This window comes from Emydura macquarii, unplaced genomic scaffold, assembly GCF_026122565.2.
Source record: "Emydura macquarii macquarii isolate MOO-44397 ecotype Brisbane River unplaced genomic scaffold, CSIRO-AGI_Emac_v2 contig_1876, whole genome shotgun sequence".
In the NCBI taxonomy this organism is placed as follows: domain Eukaryota; kingdom Metazoa; phylum Chordata; order Testudines; family Chelidae; genus Emydura; species Emydura macquarii.
This window is the reverse complement of record NW_027132013.1, coordinates 16,636,401-16,654,462: the sequence shown is the minus strand read 5'-3', so window position 1 is coordinate 16,654,462 and position 18,062 is coordinate 16,636,401. Positions and strand designations below refer to the sequence as shown.

The 18,062-nt window shown below is 42.0% G+C and overlaps 1 protein-coding gene across 4 annotated transcripts in view; it reads right to left on the bottom strand.

Annotated features, from left to right (window-relative positions):
- Positions 1-18,062, bottom strand: part of RAD51B (RAD51 paralog B) — a 574,968-nt gene that overhangs the window by 121,685 nt on the left and 435,221 nt on the right. The window lies entirely within an intron of this gene.

Here is an 18,062-nt window from a genome sequence, read left to right as displayed (position 1 = left end):
TACTGTTTTTCTTAATATTTTTCATATTTGTGCTGCCTCTAGACTTCAGAAACTGTGTTTCCTGCAGGGGTACAGATTGGGAAATGCCAAATAACATGACACAAGTTGCTCTCGGCGTAATTCCAGCCCAACTGGAAGCAGAAATCTCACAAGAAAGCTTGTTTGAGTGATTTCAATCCCTTTGGGGTAGGAGCCATCTTTTCTATGGTAATAATAATAATAATAATAATTAATAATAATTTGGCAGAGTTGAGAGGTTCAGATAAGGTGTGACAAACATCCAAACTTTCGGGTAATTACCCAGCAAAACCTGCAGACCTTCCAATGTTAATCCCTCACTAGTACACAGGACCCTCCGAACCAGACTGTAGTGCTAAATATGTTCAGAAAACTGATGACTGACTGTGGCACATAAGAGTTTAGTCTTTTGAGGGCTGTAATACTTTAGTCTAATTTGGTTGTTTCATTTAGTTTGCAGGTGCTGGGTGGTGTTGGTGGCCTCTGATATACATGAGGTCAGACTAGATGATCTGATGGTCCTTCTGACAGATACAACCAACCAGGTGAAAATGAAGCCTAGTCTGCTAACTTAGTTTCCTTGCAAATTCAATTGAATGACAGAAGAAAGGGCTAATTTGTTCACATGACCCACCATGCTGCTGAATTCTTCTTCCTCAGGCTCCAACCCCCTATCCAGCAGCAGGATCAGAGACGTGGAAAAAATCTTATCATGTAATCCTCTATCCCCATCAAGTAGTGGGGTCCTAGAGGAGAAGGACAATTCATGGTCTGTTCCCCACATCCAGCAGCTGGACCCAAGAGGAAGTCTTCATACTGTGGGGCCTTGCATTAGCTTTACTGCTTAGAGCGCTGTAAATTGTAAAGCCATCTCGAGCAGGTTTCTTTTAAGAAAGACTTACAAAAATGTAACATGCAAGATATTGGAATTCTGTAGATACTGCAAATTATAGAATGCTCTTGTGTACTGTTCTTCCTGTTTGCTGTTAATACAGGTAGTATAAGACGGTGGGTGTTTACATATGTATCACACAACAGCTTCTCCCCATGACAACCTAATGATATTCCTCTCCTCAAAACATATAAGCATTCTATATGGCAGAAGCCCATGGACGAGTTTGTATCTAAGGCTAAAATATGAATACACGACTGAAACCATCAAAAAACAATCTTAAACAGACAAAGAGGAATATGTTTGGAAGGAGCCAGCCTGAAATGTCTGTTACATTCAGTGAAACAATACGCAGGCAGCTCAACTTGATAGCCCACTACTTTGTTCTGAATTATAATTCACTGTAGGGGCAACAAGGCAAACAAGAACCACCAGTGACCTGATATGCAACTCATTCAGAGCATCCCCAGGAGAATGTCCATCTGGTCGCAATGGATATTTCTGCCTAAAGAAAAAAATTACACTTCAGATTCTTAAAATAAATCCTCCCAAAAGGCCCCACTTCCTGTTCTGTTAACAGTCACCAATCCAGAAGAGTAGCACTTGCTCTCAGTCACGTAGGTGCGTGTGTGCATGAGAGCATTTAACTGCAGGGGTGCGTATGTGCACATGCCTGTCTAATTTTTCTTCTTCAAGATAATTTTGTGTTGGTGAAAAATGGCAGATTTTGAATACTGAAATCAATTATTTATCCTCAGAATAGGTACAGTATGGACAACAGCAATGCAAGCTTCCATCACATCCGCTCTAGCCAATGCACCTCAACACTGACCTCTGGTGTAACAGGAGTTCAGCCTCCATGGAAGCCCACAGGAGCCACCAGCACTGAGACATAATCACATCCCATCTGTTCTATCACAGCCCTGGGAATCTCTATCACCAAGATATGAAAGCGTCCCCTCCTTTATACTACAGCCAGGGGTCAAGGTGGGCTGGCTCATGGCAGCATGGTGAGATGGTACCTTTTCATGACGGCTCCCTCTTGTGCTCTCAAATTTCAGCTTTCATTTTAAAAGAATTAAGTTTCTAGCCCTACAGTTGCCATGACAATGTGATCTGAGTGCAACCAATGCAATGGTGTCTGCCAGAGTCTGCAGATGACCTAAAACAAGTTTCCCCAAACTGTCTTCTAACATCCCAATCTGCTTGTAGCAGCTTTCTGTAATATTCTCCCTATTTGATTGGCTTTTGTCTCCTTATCATGCCACTCTCCCTTTTTGCCAGAATTACAGCTTTTTAAAACGTGTTCTGCTCTCCTAAGGTTTGATCTAAAACCACTGAATCAATGGGAGTCTTTTCACTGACTTTGGTGGGCTTTGGATCAAGCCCCTAATACTATGGAGATTGGTTTTCTTGCTGTTCAATTGCAGGCCATCCAATACCTATTACTCCTCTCTCCACAGAGAGAACAGAATTGTTCTGAAAACCCAAGTACCTCTACCTTCAGCCAAATACTTTCCTTCATAATCCTGCTTCTTGCTTCATTTGTCTTTGGATCTAGCAATTTCTCTTGTCACACCTGTGCTTTTAACTCATTCTTGTTCCAGATCTTTGAAGTCATATATGATTCTTTTCAATAAGTTGCTGACTGTGTCATGAGTATCAGTGGAGGCAATGATGAGCAGGTTTTCTGAACCTGCCTTCATCTTCACATCACAACTCCAGTTCTCATTCCTGATATGTAGCACATAGTTTCCAGTTGGGTTATTTTGATGCTAATAAGACACAGTTGGGTTGTAGATCACACCAAGATTAGGACCCTCACTCATTTCTGATGTTGCAGTGCAATACTATGGAAAGGGTAGAGGTTGCTGCATTGTTGCTGTATTACTCTGTGAAAGAGAAAACTGAGATCCCCTTTGCTTATGGGTACCCAATGCTGACAATGCAATGCACTATATTGTATTATGCAGTGCTGCACTGCTAGAGGTCCCATCCATCACAGCTGATACTAAACAGATATTCCTTTCTGCTTGTCTCAAATTGGTGATCCAGGTGGAACTTAAAAATCCCAGGGCAATTTATGAAGAGTTGAAGATGAATACAGTATTCTAGCCAACATTCAAAACAGATTTAGACAAGCAAGTCTTTCTATAAGGCACTGCTAAGGACAGAATGACTGCCACGTTTCCTTATACAGTCACTACTCTACTAGTACTTAACTTGCTGCCTTGTAAAGCATGCTGGAATACTGGAGGTAATAAAAGATGCTACAGAAAATTGCTGTCCCATTTTGTTAAAAGAATCCCAAGAACGGGATTCTCAGAGACTATTTCTTACTTGGTGATTACTGAAAGGAAGCCATTCAAAGTGGATTTACTGTCCTGAAATCCTGATAGACAATTTGAAGTCTTAAAATAAATCCCTGAAACATATTAAGCAGGTGAGTGGGATTTCAACTTCATTTTTTTACCCACACCTGATTGTGATCATGGCTAATGACTTCCTATTAGTCACCAACAAAGCTCCAACTTCCTCCATCAGAACCACCTGTATTTAATATACCTTAAAAGGAAAATAATAGGATGTGTCTGAGTTTTGGACAAGGAATAGACCTACTAAGCATTAGTATAAAACAAAAACAAACAAACAAAGGATAGGAAATAGGGAGGGAAGTTGTTATATCAGTCTCAGGGGAAAGCCCAGAGGAATGTGTGGGATGTTCACTCCAACACTCCTGGGCATATTTTATTTCAGTCATACTTGAAATCTGGTAGAATAACAAAATTACTGCTTTAAATTTTGGGAACAACAAACTGGAAAAGGTGGAAGTTGCTGAAAGCACTTCAGGTCTTCACCCCTGTTCCCAACACACCTATTTTTGACTTTCACCATTGTACAGTCACAAGAAATTACGTTTACCCATAGGAGACTGCCTAATCCTCAAATGCTCTACACCATCAGGTCTGGATAGCTTTCAAAGGGCTTGTGGAGTGCTGCACATGTGTTGTGAAGAAGGTATGGCCTGGGGCCAAGAAGAAAAGAGACTTATTTAAGATTCCTCGTGGGAGCCGGTCCTGTTCCATCTAGCCTCCAAATAGACTGGAAACTTCGTCTCCTCTTTTAGCCTGTGTGGGAAGTCATTCAAGTCCATTGAAGTACATGGGATTTATGCTCATGTTTAAATGCTTTGCTGAATTGGGGCCTAAACCAGGAAAGACATGTCAGTTTCAAGTCCAATCCTGTATGCTATGGCCAGATCACCCTCCATGAGGTTCTCTTGAAGATTCGGCAATGTCTGGCTTATCTATGTATGAGCTTACATGGCTCAGATCACTATCATACCTAAGCAACTCATATGCATGACTGAATATCCTCAGAACACCTCTGTGAGCCAGCGAGGTATTATCCACATTTTATAGATACAGAAAATGGGGCCCAGAAAAGTGAAGTGATTTGCCTAAGGTCACACAAAATTTGTAGCCGTGATGGGAATTGAAGCCAGATTTTTTAGGATTTAACCACAAGACCATCCTTGTTCTACTACTGATCATAGTTGAGGCACATTCAAGAGGGAGTTTTTCATGGTTAATGCTGAATTTTGAGGCTTTGAAAAAATTAAAAGCAGAGCTAGTGATAGGTATATGTCTTAGCATTTGAGGTAACAAACTATTTGACTATGGCACTGAGAATCAGCTCCTCCAACTGGACCCACTGGAATCTGGCACTATTCCAACCTGCCCTTCCAGATAGTGTCCCAATCCTTCTAAAGACTGCCCAGGCCCAAGGACTGCCCCTAACTGTCCCTGACTCCACTCTGTTCCTTTCATTCTTACCACAGCCCTCCTTCTCAATACTGAGGCTTCCATACAGCCCCAATTCCTCCCTCTCACACTGCAAGATGCTTCTAAAAATATTAGAGAAGATGATGCAGTTTCGCATGTTATCACTGGACCATTGCCTGACTGGTCCGTATATGTAAATATTGATAATCACATTGCAAACTCCAGTCGCTCCCAGGTTTTCTCCTGTCTGAACATTTCCGCAGTGAGAGAGCAGAGGAGTTTGACAAATTTATGCAAAAGTCCTTGGGATGCTGTCTGGCAGATGATGAAAAGACTTTACCATGCAATTGAAATTCTCTATTCCAAAACAATCACTTTAAACCTGTTAATTACATACACCAAACTCACTCAGACTTCCAGAATAGGAATCCAGTTGTTTATCAGTGAGAGCCAAGCCTCTAAAAACTGGCTTGCACAGCACTACACATGCTTTGTGTTGGGTAAATTAGCTTCAAGAAGAGAATCAAAATTAATTAAAACCACATGGAGATCCACTCCCTCTCCCCCCTGCATGCCTCACCAGGAGACAGAGGCCAGTTCAGTCTAATTTAGTCCAGTGTTTTTGTTTCCTGAAGTCTCAGTCTTGGGCTCAGTCCATTAATAGCTGCAGCTGATTTTAATCTAGATGAACTCAAGACTTCTCTCCCCTTCGGTTTTAAAAAGATTAAAAATTATGTATTATATAAATAGAGGAAAATGAAAAAAGATACCAGTATAAGTAAGAAATCTGCTCTCCATTAGCCAGCTTGCTGAACATACCCGTGATCCAAGTGAAGCCGAGGAATGGAAGATGTGGGGAGGGGGAGGGGGGGGAAGAACATACAAACAAACAACCAAATATACTGGTGACACAATGTCCAAATCCCCTGTTGGTGGGAGCTGCAGTAATGACTGAAAATAACAACCAAAAATGACAGATGTTAAAAAGATTCCAAAGATGGGGAACTGGATGACCCAAAGACTGGTTTGAGAGCTTTTCATCTCCTGGTTGCAGGTTAAATTCAGACTAGGTTGGTAGTGACTCAAATTTTTATCATCTGATGCCTATTTGATGATCAAGGTGAAGTGAGTTTGTGGTATTAGACTATCTCATAGTGGATGGATGTCAATATAAAAAAGCTACCATTATTACTGGAGCTAGGTAACCTCAGGAGAGAGGTCCAAGGTTGAATAGGCCCTTTGAAGGGGGAGACGAAACTACCTAAATGGTAGTACAACCTCTGACAAATTGGGGGTTCTGTCTGTACCACTCCTGAATTCTGGATGATTTCATGAAATTATTGTATCATGGAAAGCCTATATGGATGTGGATCTCCCATGAATTAGCCAGGCCAGAGACAAAGGTGCAAAAGCAGCACTCAACTATCCTCTATTCAAAATAAAATACATTGGGACAACAGATTTGCTCTACCTGGAAGGAGACACTTCCTCTTCTTGTCTGAAGGGAGGGGGGCTTGGAAGTAATGGAAAATTACCAAAAGGCAGAACAAAAGAAACAGGCGACCCCAGCAAGACAGGAGTCTACAAAAAGACTCATTGGGGGAATAAAGGAGAGAGCCATTTTGCACTAGATTAAGATGAGGGAAACAAAAAGGGAAGGCTAGGCAAGTGGGCAGAGGACTTGGCTTTACCTAGCGAGGGACATATTGTTTATGATGTTTTACTGTTTTGTATAATCTGTACTCTTCTGTGCTTTATCTGTTAAGTAAAAAGCATAAAGTTAATAGACTGAACAAAATGTGTGTGTGTGTGTGTGTGTGTGTGTGTGTGTGTGAGAGAGAGAGAGAGAGAGAGACTGTTGACTGCTTCACAACTACTGCGTACCCCAGAGAGTGTTAAAACTGTAAACCAGAAGCTTCACACCTGTTGGGTGAAGTTCTGGTAGAGGGGTGTGTTTGAGTACTGGGGAGTCTGAAGGGTCAGTGCTGAGCCCAGAGGGGCTAGGTGGCTGGACAGCAGATTGCAACGCTCAAAATGGGGGTGCTAGACAGCAGGTCTCCATCCTGAGAGTGTGCCTAGGGACCCTGAGATTGGGGCAGATAATTCACAGGAAGCAAAACACAACCAAAACCAAAAAAACCAAACCCTATAATACATCTAATGAAATGCTGCTAGCCTTGATATATAACCTTTCCTCTCCTTCTGTCCAAAAAAGCCAATTCAGAGCAGCTCTACTGAGTATCAAATAGAGAAAAAAAACTAGCACACTGAAAGAGGCATACAAGAGAATCTCCTTTTGTGGGAATGTGCCAGCTGATGTAAAGTGCACAGAAACTTGGGACAATTGTCATATGACAGTGGAAAAGAATGACAGAAAGGGTTACGTCTAACATTGTTCCTCATTAATACATCCATATGCTAATGTTATATGTAGATACCGATACACACAACCACCACATAATCATTAAATTATTATGATCAAAGTATTTTAGTATTTGTGGCCCCAAATTGGACTAAACTGATTTTTAGAGACACATTCAATTTTTCTTTTTTCTCATGGTGTCACTACAGGGCTGAGTTAACATTTGGGTGCCCCAATTGTGCATGTCTTAACATGTCTGGATTTCTTTTAAGCTTAACCATAACTCTGAATTTCCTGGATTTAAGCTTGCTTGCTTCAGGGATAATTACAACACCCCGTAACGTATTTTACCCTCAATGACTGATATGTGCTCTCAACAGTCTTTTAACATAGTTTTTGTCTAGAAATTTCCTTATTTTTTTTTATTTAACAATATCATATATAAACATTTTAAAAGAACACTATCGTCAGGTGATATTTCTAATGATCTGAAGGTTGGTAGTATCAACCTTAAATGATCTTTTAAAAATTTTTAACTTTTAAGACCAGATTCACCGGTATGCTCTGCCCCTTTATGCTATTTTGAAGCAGAACAAAGCAGCCATAGCATACTGGGCAGTTAAGCTAGGTTTACTGCTGCTTGCATCACAAGAACAGCACAGAACAGCTAGTGTCAATGCCAGTTTACCACTATCTCATGTCTTCCACATTCCCCTGCTCAGACTCACCCACCAAATTCCTTATTCCTTCTTTACCCCCTATATTCCCCTGCACACAAATACACCAAATTCCCCCGCCATTCTCTTGAACATACACATCTGCATTTCCCCCCTCATTCCTCTATGTGCATATGAACTGCTAGTTTCCCTCATTTGCGTGCCCTCCTTGTTGAATAGATTGAGTGCAATGCATTGCTTTTAAAAATAAATATTTAGGATCAGTGGTAATTTTTGCCATTATTTTTCATAATGTAAAGTCTCTCTGTCAGGAGCAGCTGTTGCATAAAAGGTTCTCCTTCTGAGAAACTTCTGAAGAATTGCCCTCTTTCCAAATGATCACTGCCTCCACAATGAGAGTGAAGCCAAGTTGCCAGGAGACTGAGAATAACACTATGAAGAGCAGGTGAATAGCGGTGGTGGTCATGTTTGCTAAGAGCAACCTATGGTCTCAGTCCCAATAAGAACAAAAAGATGGCAACCATTTTGAAAGAGGACAGTTCTTTATGGAATTCTTGTAATAGAACATTATTCTTCAGTCTCCACTGAAGGAGACAGAAACTTCTGCCAAGAATATTGGTGAAAAATGACTTTTCATCCCAAGAGTCTGTTGTTAACATTATTTTAAAAAATCTGACACTGGGTGCTAATTTTCTTAAAGGATCCCTTTTAAAATAAATTATGACTCAAACTAATTATCAGATTCACTTGTGAATTCTCAGAAAAAATCATTCTATACTCAAAGTAAGTGCTGTAATTTTGGGGAGAATATGCTGTATTTTTCATACACAACAAAGAGGTTGGATACCTACTTTACATGCAAACCTCATCTCTACCTTAATGGAACTGCAACAGATACCTGCATAATATAATTAAGGTACTGACAATGAATAATAAATACACTAGTAGATTTACATGTAGGAGTTATGTGATCCTAACATGTTTGCCTGGACTACAATGAGTTACTTCAACTCTGCCATACACAACCTTTCAGTGCATCTCTATCAGAGCTGTAACATGCATGGATGTGTATCAGTAATTTTTCACTCTGTTCTAGCAAGATATATGTAACTAGAAAGACATTGTAGGAGATCACTGTAAGTTTTATTTGTATAGCTTTTCCTGAGTTTGACTGCTAGGGAATATTTTTGTGTGTGGGTGGCTGCGGGAAGGGTGGACAGCTGGGTGAAAGTCTGTGACAAAAGGAATCTTGTCCCATTTCCTGCCTGTGTTTCATTCACTAATGAGTGTTGCTCTGGGTCATTCTCAAGATTTCTTCATCTGTTGTCTTGTCTGTAACAAGGGGCACCTCAGCACTGGAACTGCTGTCAGCTTGTCTTGAGAGTTTATTCTGCTGCCTCTCACCACTGCAGCTGTGTTGGATTCTAAGAGCCTGGGTATAAACAAAGCTATATTTTTTGGATAACATGAGGGCAAGTTTAAGTCCAGATGTGTTTGCTAGAGTGATCTGTTTCTGCTTTCTTGTAATAAATGCATATCTCAAGATCTAATAATAAACTAAGATAAGGATTATCTGCGGTCTTCCTGAATGTGATTTTTGTTGGCGGGAGAATGTTAATTAAATGTAGTGAATTCTTCAATCTCTCCTCTCTTCTCCTTATGGAGTATTCTACTGATTCCATTAGTATGTCTCCACCATTGCATAGCAGAAACCTGAGAAACTGTTGTAACCAAATTTCTCCTATAGTAGAGAATATCCTTAAAACTAGCCTGTGGATATAAAACCACTGTTCCCTCGGGAATTGTTATATGGTTTGAAGGAAAACGTAATTTATTAGATTGTTTTTTTCATCAGATCAGTTTATGGGAATCTTCACTTTACAGTGCACCTTGAAAGGTTTCCTCCTGGTAACCGGTTTATTCTTTGTTCTGAGATTCATTTATAAAAGGCTTCTCTGTATCTTCAGACAGGTTTCAGATCATGTGAATCTGTGAACAGACCTGGTTCCTTTATAAGAATCCCAATTAAAATAGCCTTGTGCTGTATTAGTGGTTTATGTGAGGATGAAACCCAAACTTGTTCTTGTTTCAGCATTGTACAGGCCCTTGAGAATTTCTTCATTGTGCCTGCATCCAGATGTAAAGAGTGGATCACAGCACCACACAGCACTTCAGTTACTGAGTAAAGCCTGTATCCGAGAGCACTGTGCGCGCTTTTGGGCAGAAATGCCTATTCATTTGTATTTAAAATGATGCTTGAATCAGCCTTCCTCTTCTTCTGTCCATACAACCACCCTCTCTCTTCATTCAAATCCCTCTCTAAGACTCTTCCCAGACGCCTTTCAATGGTATTCCACCAAAGAAATGAAAACAAAATAACTTCCCACTTGACGCTGCTTTGAAACTGTACCTTCCAATCTCTTGTCATCTGGTATGTTATATAGCTGCACAGTAATGTCTGTCTGTGATAAGTCTAATTCAATAGAAAAGTGATAAACATGTCTTTAGAAGAAAAGTCGCAGTGTTGTTGCTTCCCACTCAATCTCTTCCAGGGAAATTCATGGAGGCCTCATCCCAAAGGAGGCTTCTCTTGCCCTCTTGCTGTCAGGGACAGAGTGAGAGGAAAGCATTTCAACAGTGGTCGAAAACATTAGCAAGTATATAAAACTGAAGAGCAGTTCTATTTGGGGAAGAAACAATGCCAAAATGGCACCTCTTTACTCAACAAATGTGCTCCCTGAATGTATCAGAATTTTATCTACTGACTTCAGGGACAATCAGTTTGTACTAATTATTCCTGTTAGCTCTGCAGAGTCAACACAGCTAAGATAGAACAAACTAGATTTGATCTCTATTGTGCATCTTCAACAGATGTTTACTAAGTCCCAATCACAAAACAAACACGTAACATGTGCAATCAAAGCAAAGGCATAACTGAAGGCATAAGTTAAAGACAATGGGGTTGCATAGTTAACAGTGAGGGCATAGTTTGACCTGCAGAAACTTTACTATTGGTGATGGTATATGAGAAGGAAAGAACCCAGCTTCACCCTCAGAGACCAAGAGTGTTTGCAAGGTTGCCAATTAAAAAGAAAAAATGTAAGCTGTGCACATTTGTTCTGGATTCACTGAGAGCCACTAAAAATGGAACCAAACAATGTCATTTTTTCAGTTACTTTTCAAAGAATCAACACACTGTAAGTTCCAGTAATGTAAAAAAGATGAGTCTGGACTGACTTTCCAACTCCACTTCTCCATCTGGGCTTTCTATGTTCTACCTGCACTTTCAAATCTAAAATTTGAAGCAAAGAATCATCTGTTTCCAGAAGGCTAACTCCTTAGCTCAGTGGTCTTAATTCATTTTACTCTTTAATTTTATTTTCCAGGGCAGTAAGAGTTTTCTTTCCATGTTCTGTGTTGAAGTTTGTGGTTTTACTTTAGAAACACAATACCCAGAATATAATATGGTACATTCGTTTAATTTTTCCAATCCATGGTCTTCAGGCAGATCAATCACCTCTATAAACATATTAGCTGTATACCATAGACATACACTTTGAGCTCTGTTGCAATCCTTACACTTTGATCAATTTTGTATACTATGAAGATATCCTGACCCATTTTTAAAATATTCCTCAGGTGGAAATTATAAAATTGACTCTCTCAGCTGTTTCATGGGATTCTTCCCATCCTCTCTTGATCATGATTTCCACTTTGATGGCAGCATACTACCTTATTTTGTTTTTTATTGATTAGCTCAATCTGTTTGTTTGGACTTAAACACCCACATTAGGTGAAGAATGCAGATATGCTCTTCACTTTGAGATGTTTTTGACATGTTTACTATTCACCAGATTACTGAAACACGTGCCGAATCCTGCTGTAACATGCAACTCGCTAAACCATCAAGTTATAAGCTTTAGCATGCAAACTCCCCAAACCCATGCATGTGTCTCAGAGGCTTGAGTATGTGCATTCCTGAGCCCAGCTACCTAGGGAGATTAAGATGTGAGCACGCTGAGCTTCTAACCCTGGGTACTGATGTATCACAGACTTAATTTTATAGCCAATACACCTGGCAGGTGAAAAATGCAAGGAAGTTAATCCATGAGCCAGTGCACCAGGCTACCAAAAAAAATAAAATAAAGATTTACAACACTTCTGGTGTCTCCAGATTTTACATCCAAGGGTCTCAAAGCATTGTACACTCATGAATTAAGCTAAGGTGTGTTGTATTAGAAGCAGCCTGAGGATCCAGCCTGTTGAAACACCCTGGGACATAGACTGCATGCTTTGGGGCATTATAAGAGTTCTACACTGTTCTCTAAACCACTGGCCACTATCAGAGAGAGGGTAACTAGACTAGATACACCCATGGCCAGATTAGGGCATAAACACCATAGGCATAGGGCGGTGCCCCAGATCCTGCAGTCATGTGATGGCATCAGAATCTCAGCTTTCATTTAATAAAAAAGTAAGTCTCTTCCCTTCATGGCTGCAAAAAAAATCTTGAAATCATGGCTTAATGTAATGGATGGTGCAACTACTTCCTGAGTCTGCAGAGAACCTGAAACAACAACTCTGAGAGCACTGAACTGCCCCATTCATCCTGATGGTGTGTTAAGGTCAGGACTCACTACTCTGGGGGGCTTGCCACTGCACCCCAGCAGAGGACTCTATGTGTATACCAGGAGGAGATGAGGGTAGTGGGCCTGGCTCACCCACCCAAGCAGATATACTCCTGACGCTGGGATAAATACTGGGAGACTCCTAGAGCCCCTGGCACTCTGGGTAGGAAGGTAGGTCCCCTGCCATTACTAGTGGTGAGCAGGCTATGGAGGCGGGATGGGGACACATTCTGGGAGGGAGGGGCTGAAGGGCAGAGCAACGTGGGGGTCTAAACCCCCAGATTACCGTAATCCAGCCCTGGATAAAACACTAGCACACAGGTACTTGAATCAGAGCTTTGATGGAGGCCTGCTCTCCAGATACACAGCTTTACGCCCAGATTTATCCATTTTTGCCATCTACTACTGCAGAAAGGTTATGCTGCAGTGCCCTGTACTTCCTTGCATTTAAAGTTAGGGTAGCCAAGGGCAACAAAGAGCATCCTTCCTCTCCAGCCTGATAGCAGAGTTCTCTTCCTTCCTTTTGTTCACATTAAGAACAAACACAGTGTTCAAACAATAATAGTGGGTGCTTTATTATGATGCTCTCTTAGGAACAGAGCCGTGGTTAGCATTATCTTGCACTTGGTTTTGTTTTGAAGGAAATTGTGAATGGCCTTTGAGTTGTTGGTGTTTCAGGGTCAACATTACCTCTACTTCCTTTATTTAAAAAAATAATCATTTTACCAAAAGTATGTGCTACTACAGAAAGGTTGGGTTACAAAGGGCCAGTCAACCGAGGTCTTGCACCTGAAGACTCCTGGAGCACACGTGAAAGCAAACTGCCAGTTTAAGGTGCAAACCTAATAAAAGACAGTTTATATCCTCATTCTCTCTAAACTGGCTCAGCTGCTGCATCTAGACATCAGGCACTTAAAAGAAGCAGGAGCTTTCTGTTTCCTACCAAACACTTAAGTATATGGGGTCCACAGTTCAGAATTGGTACATATCACACATGGAGGTATTCTGCAATCAGGTTTCCCTCTCTCAAGTCAGTACTAGCACTAAGTTCTTTCCCATCACACTCTCTCCTTGGTGGGTCATTCTCTCTTTTTCTGTCTCTCTTTCTCCCTTCATAAGGATTGGGAGCAAAATCCTCATCCCCTGGTCTATGGCTGGCTGGTGGCAGAGCCTTCATCTAATGGCCTCCGTGTTTGTATATTCTTGCAAAATTCTACTTCTTCAGACAAGCAATTATTTTGATGAGTAAGATATCATTCAATTTTTCATTATCTTTGGTCATCATAGTAAGGGCAGGTGAGTCGGTCTTGTGCCTGAGCCGGTAAATTTTCATGACAGTTCTGCACGACTGATCTAGTGAGTTATAATTTCTCCTTCCCCACTAACCCATGCATGGTCAAAAGGAAGCTTCACAACTGCAGGGTGTGGAGTGCATTGACTGACTAGTTCTGTCTGATCCAAGCAGAGCTAGCCCACTCCTAATCAATGGTCCATCAGCTGATTTGATTCCCAACCCTGCACCCTCCCATCTGATACCGTACATGCCACTGCTTACGAATGATGCTCCTCAGAACACAGTAACATCTGGAATATTCCTCGGACCCTAAATATCTGTCATAGTCTATGTATTCAGCAACATTCTATTCCATTCTCCTGACAGACACGTACCAAGCTGCAGCTGAACTGATACACAAAAGCATTTACTATTTCAGAGGTATATTGCAGGGATCACTTTAAACAGAGTGCCTAGAATGACATGCTGCAAATATCTACTTTGGGGAAGTACTGCTACATAGTGTTTCATTTGATTTTATAGATCAAGATAAATAATATGTAGAATGCTTTTAATCTCAAAGCTCTTTAGAAATGTGATTAAACAATATTACTCCCATGTAAAAGACAGGTGAACTGAGACACATAGTGATTAAACAGTTTACTTAAGTGCCTAAGGTCACACAGCAAATAGCTGCCAGAAGTGGGTACAGAGGTCTCCTAATTCTTTGCTTTATGCTCAATCCCCTAGACCAAAGAACCTTTTTGCCAGCCTAAGTTGCATCTCCATTCAGATGGTTTGCTGGCTTAGCTTTACTAGTATAAACAAGGCCTCAGGCATACACTTCTTACATTTTCTCCCCTGCCCCTTTGTTGAAGAAATCACCTTCAGAGACAAACCGCTATCCCTCCCTCCGCAAGTGGAAACTCTACGGATCATAGGTATCATCAAGTTACCTCCACTACCTCCAATCCACATGACACTGGGTTACTGTGAGCATCAGTTCACCAGTTAAGGTAGCTTACTTAAAGAACTACAGGGGGCTATGTACATTAACAGGATTCCCCACCATGTCCCCTTCCTCCCTACACATTAAAGTGATGGGGTGGCAAACTGACTGCACTGTACATTGAAGTCCTCTGTCTATCAGGCAGATTAGAATGCAGTGGACATTGAAATGTGGGAGAGGGAAGGTTCTAATGAGAGGCAAACGGCTTCCTCCTAAATCACCTCAGTCAGATCTCCCTCTGCAAGATCTGCCTATGCAAGGCAGAAACTGAAACAAGAATGTAAAAGAAGCTGAAATCTGTCAGTGCAATGTTGTTAGTTGCAACCCCAGATCTAGCTAAACCCATTTAACCCTTCTGCCATGGATGGATTTGACTTGTGCACATTTAGTTGGTGTGCTGGAGTTTCCTGTGAGTTTGGGGGACACAGCAAATGGTGGTGCCTCTGGGAGGCTGTCTCGCCCACTCACATTCAGACTTGATGGTGGAATTTAGTTAATTTGCACACAGAGCTCAAGGAGGAGTCTGGAGTTGTTCTTACTCTTGGCCACTGCTTGTGACAGTTTCCCACCAGGATGCAATGAAAGTGAAGCAGCCGGTTTGGTGGCTCTGTAGTTAGTACTCTATACTGCTATGGTGTGTGGGAAGTCAGTTTCAATTACTGGTCCCTCACTGCCCAGGCCAGCAGTCTCTGAATCTTACTCAGGGAAGAGGGAGAGCAAGAAACTTATTTCTCAAGAAACAATCCCTCTGGGTGATTAAAAGCCTCTTTCACAGATTCCAAAAGGAGTCCTATCTTGTCACTCTGAATTGGAAGGACTGTAGCCATGAATCAAGGCCACAAAGAAGTGGGGAGGAAGGCTTCAAAGCCTGAAAAGATGTGATGCAGCCTTCAGCTCTAATTAAAATGGCGCCTTCCATGTTGGAGTCTGTTATCTCCATAGGCACATCTCTATACTGAAGACAAGGGAGGCCAGGGACCACATTATAGAATTACATGAGCCACACTTTAACCATCCTAATCTAGCATCTCTGGATTTTGTTCCTGTCTAGGATTATATTGGGTTGATTTTCAAAGGTGTTGAGTAGCGATAGCTCCTACTGCCTTCAATGAGACTGCATCTCTGAAAATCAGGTCTAGAAAGCTTTGCATATTGGGAAGAGCTGAAAGAAAATAAAAGGCCTATTGTGTGAAGTTATGAACAGTTTAAACACTGCCAATGGGTGGTACACCAGTCTCTTCCCTTTTCAAATGAATTTCACTTCATGTTTTGTTTGGTTTTCCTGTTGATGTATCCTGCACCCTCCAGTGCTAAACTGGTGGGATCTAATTCACCCTTCCTGACATGTGGAGTTTAAAATAAGAGACCTCAGCAATCGGACATCCTCAGCATTTCCAGCTATTGAGCACAATCATGTGCACTGTGATCCAATTTCAGAGGAGAAGAGAAAAGATATATGTAGGAATATTCTCCCTGCACTGGTATAGGGTAGACCAAAGGAAACTAAACAAACAGGATGTGAATTTCACCAAGTGACCAAGGCAGACAGGATACAGGCCACGAATAAATAGTTACAATATGTGCGCATGTCTCACTGTCTGCTTGCTGTAACTGTTCTGTTCCCAGCATGAATACTGAATGGAGAAAGCAAAAGGGAAGGCAACTTGCTATTTGAGATCTTTTCCCTTGAAAATTTATTTAGTGCTAGTGAAAGGTTCCAACCTGACATTTCTGGCAACAGAAGTCCTTTGTTTATCCATCGAATACGCAGAGCCTGGGCAGAAGAAATGTGAGCTTCCCCTGCACTGCCCAGCCAAGGAGTCTCAGCCCTAACAAGCAGAGAACATCTCTAGGAGTGAAATGCTGGATGCTCAGCAGTTGGGAAATCAGGCCACATATTTTGATTTGAATGACCCCATTGTAAAAATCTTGGCTTAGCATTGAAGTGTCCTACTTAAAGCTGTGAGCCATTGTTTCTTATATGGCAGATTGCTTAATAATGTCTTAATTTAAATATCCAAGTAGGCTTTGAAGATCACCTCTTCACATCTTTGCTTCTGCTTCCTAGATGAGAGTTTTCTATGAAGCCACATTCACAGAGCATTGGATTATGTGGGAAGGTTATTTCTGGAATAGAAAAGGATAGAAACATATTTCTTTGTTTAAAGGAAACCTCAGATTCAGTGGAAAATGGATATAAGAACAAAATACTTCCAAAAATAAAATATCTTGGCAAAGACTTGATTCTTTTGATCCCTCTGAGCATCATCCACTTGTATTCCCTCTTCATCTTTGCAGGAAAGTGCCATTTCACCTTCCTACCAACTGCACAGAGCCTAGGAGCAGATCCCTCTGGAAGTGATTCAAATATATGGCAATCCGAAGAGTTAGTCAGCTCAGTGTGCTCTAACACTGATGTCTGGATTGAGCCTATTAACACTGGCATTCACATAATCCTTCACTCCCTGACCCAGACGTGCAATTAACCTCAAGAATTTTCCTGATGCAGTCGTACCATACAGGGCTAGTATCTGATCTCAGTTACATTAGTGAAAACGTGGACATAGAAGCCAATAGAGCTATGTAATCAAGATCAGAATCAGGCCCACAAGGAAGCTGAGTTAATTGCTGAATAATTTTTCTGCATAATTCTCTGTGTGTAGCTTGCTGGCAAGCAGTTGCAAGCATTTGTTATTCAAACTATAAACTATTTTATTATGATACATAGGTCTCATAGTATTTCTGGTTTTTTTATTGGATACTATAGGAAGGTGCAGTGGCCTTCCTCCGAGCTGGAGCCTGAAGAAGGGCCACAGCCATGGGGCCGGACAGTAAAAGGGCCGGCAGCCCAGTCTGCCCAGCAACCGGGAGGCCGGCTTGCGATAGGTCCTGCCGGCCGACCAATCTGGCAACAGATGGGCGGAGCCTCAGCCAGGGCTGAGAGTATAAAAAGCAGGCCCCACAGCTCAGAGAAGAAGCAGCTGCTGCTGGAGGCAGACGTGCCATCCCGCCAGCTGCAGCAAAGGCCGGTCCGGTCCGGTCCGGTCCAGGCCAGGCCAGGCCAGGCCGTTCCGTTCCGTTCCGTTCCGTTCCGTTGCCCCAAGCGAGCGCCTCCTGGAGCGAGGACCCTGGGAGCGGCCCAAGCGACCAACTCCTGACAGTTGGATAGGGCCTCCAGGCCCCCTAGACTGGCCTAGGCCTACAGGCCCCAAGAACTGGGCCTGGGCCCCAGTGACTGAACTGAGTCTCCTGAGCCTGAGGGCTGGGAGATCCCCCCTGAGGCCGGATCCAACCTGGAGGAGCTGCCGGATGTCGGACCCCCAGAGACAGGAAAAGACCTGGAGGAGCTGCCTGAGGTCTAGCCATCCCCAGAGTCCTGGGACCTGGAGGAGCTGCCCCTTGCAGAGGAGCTCCCTGT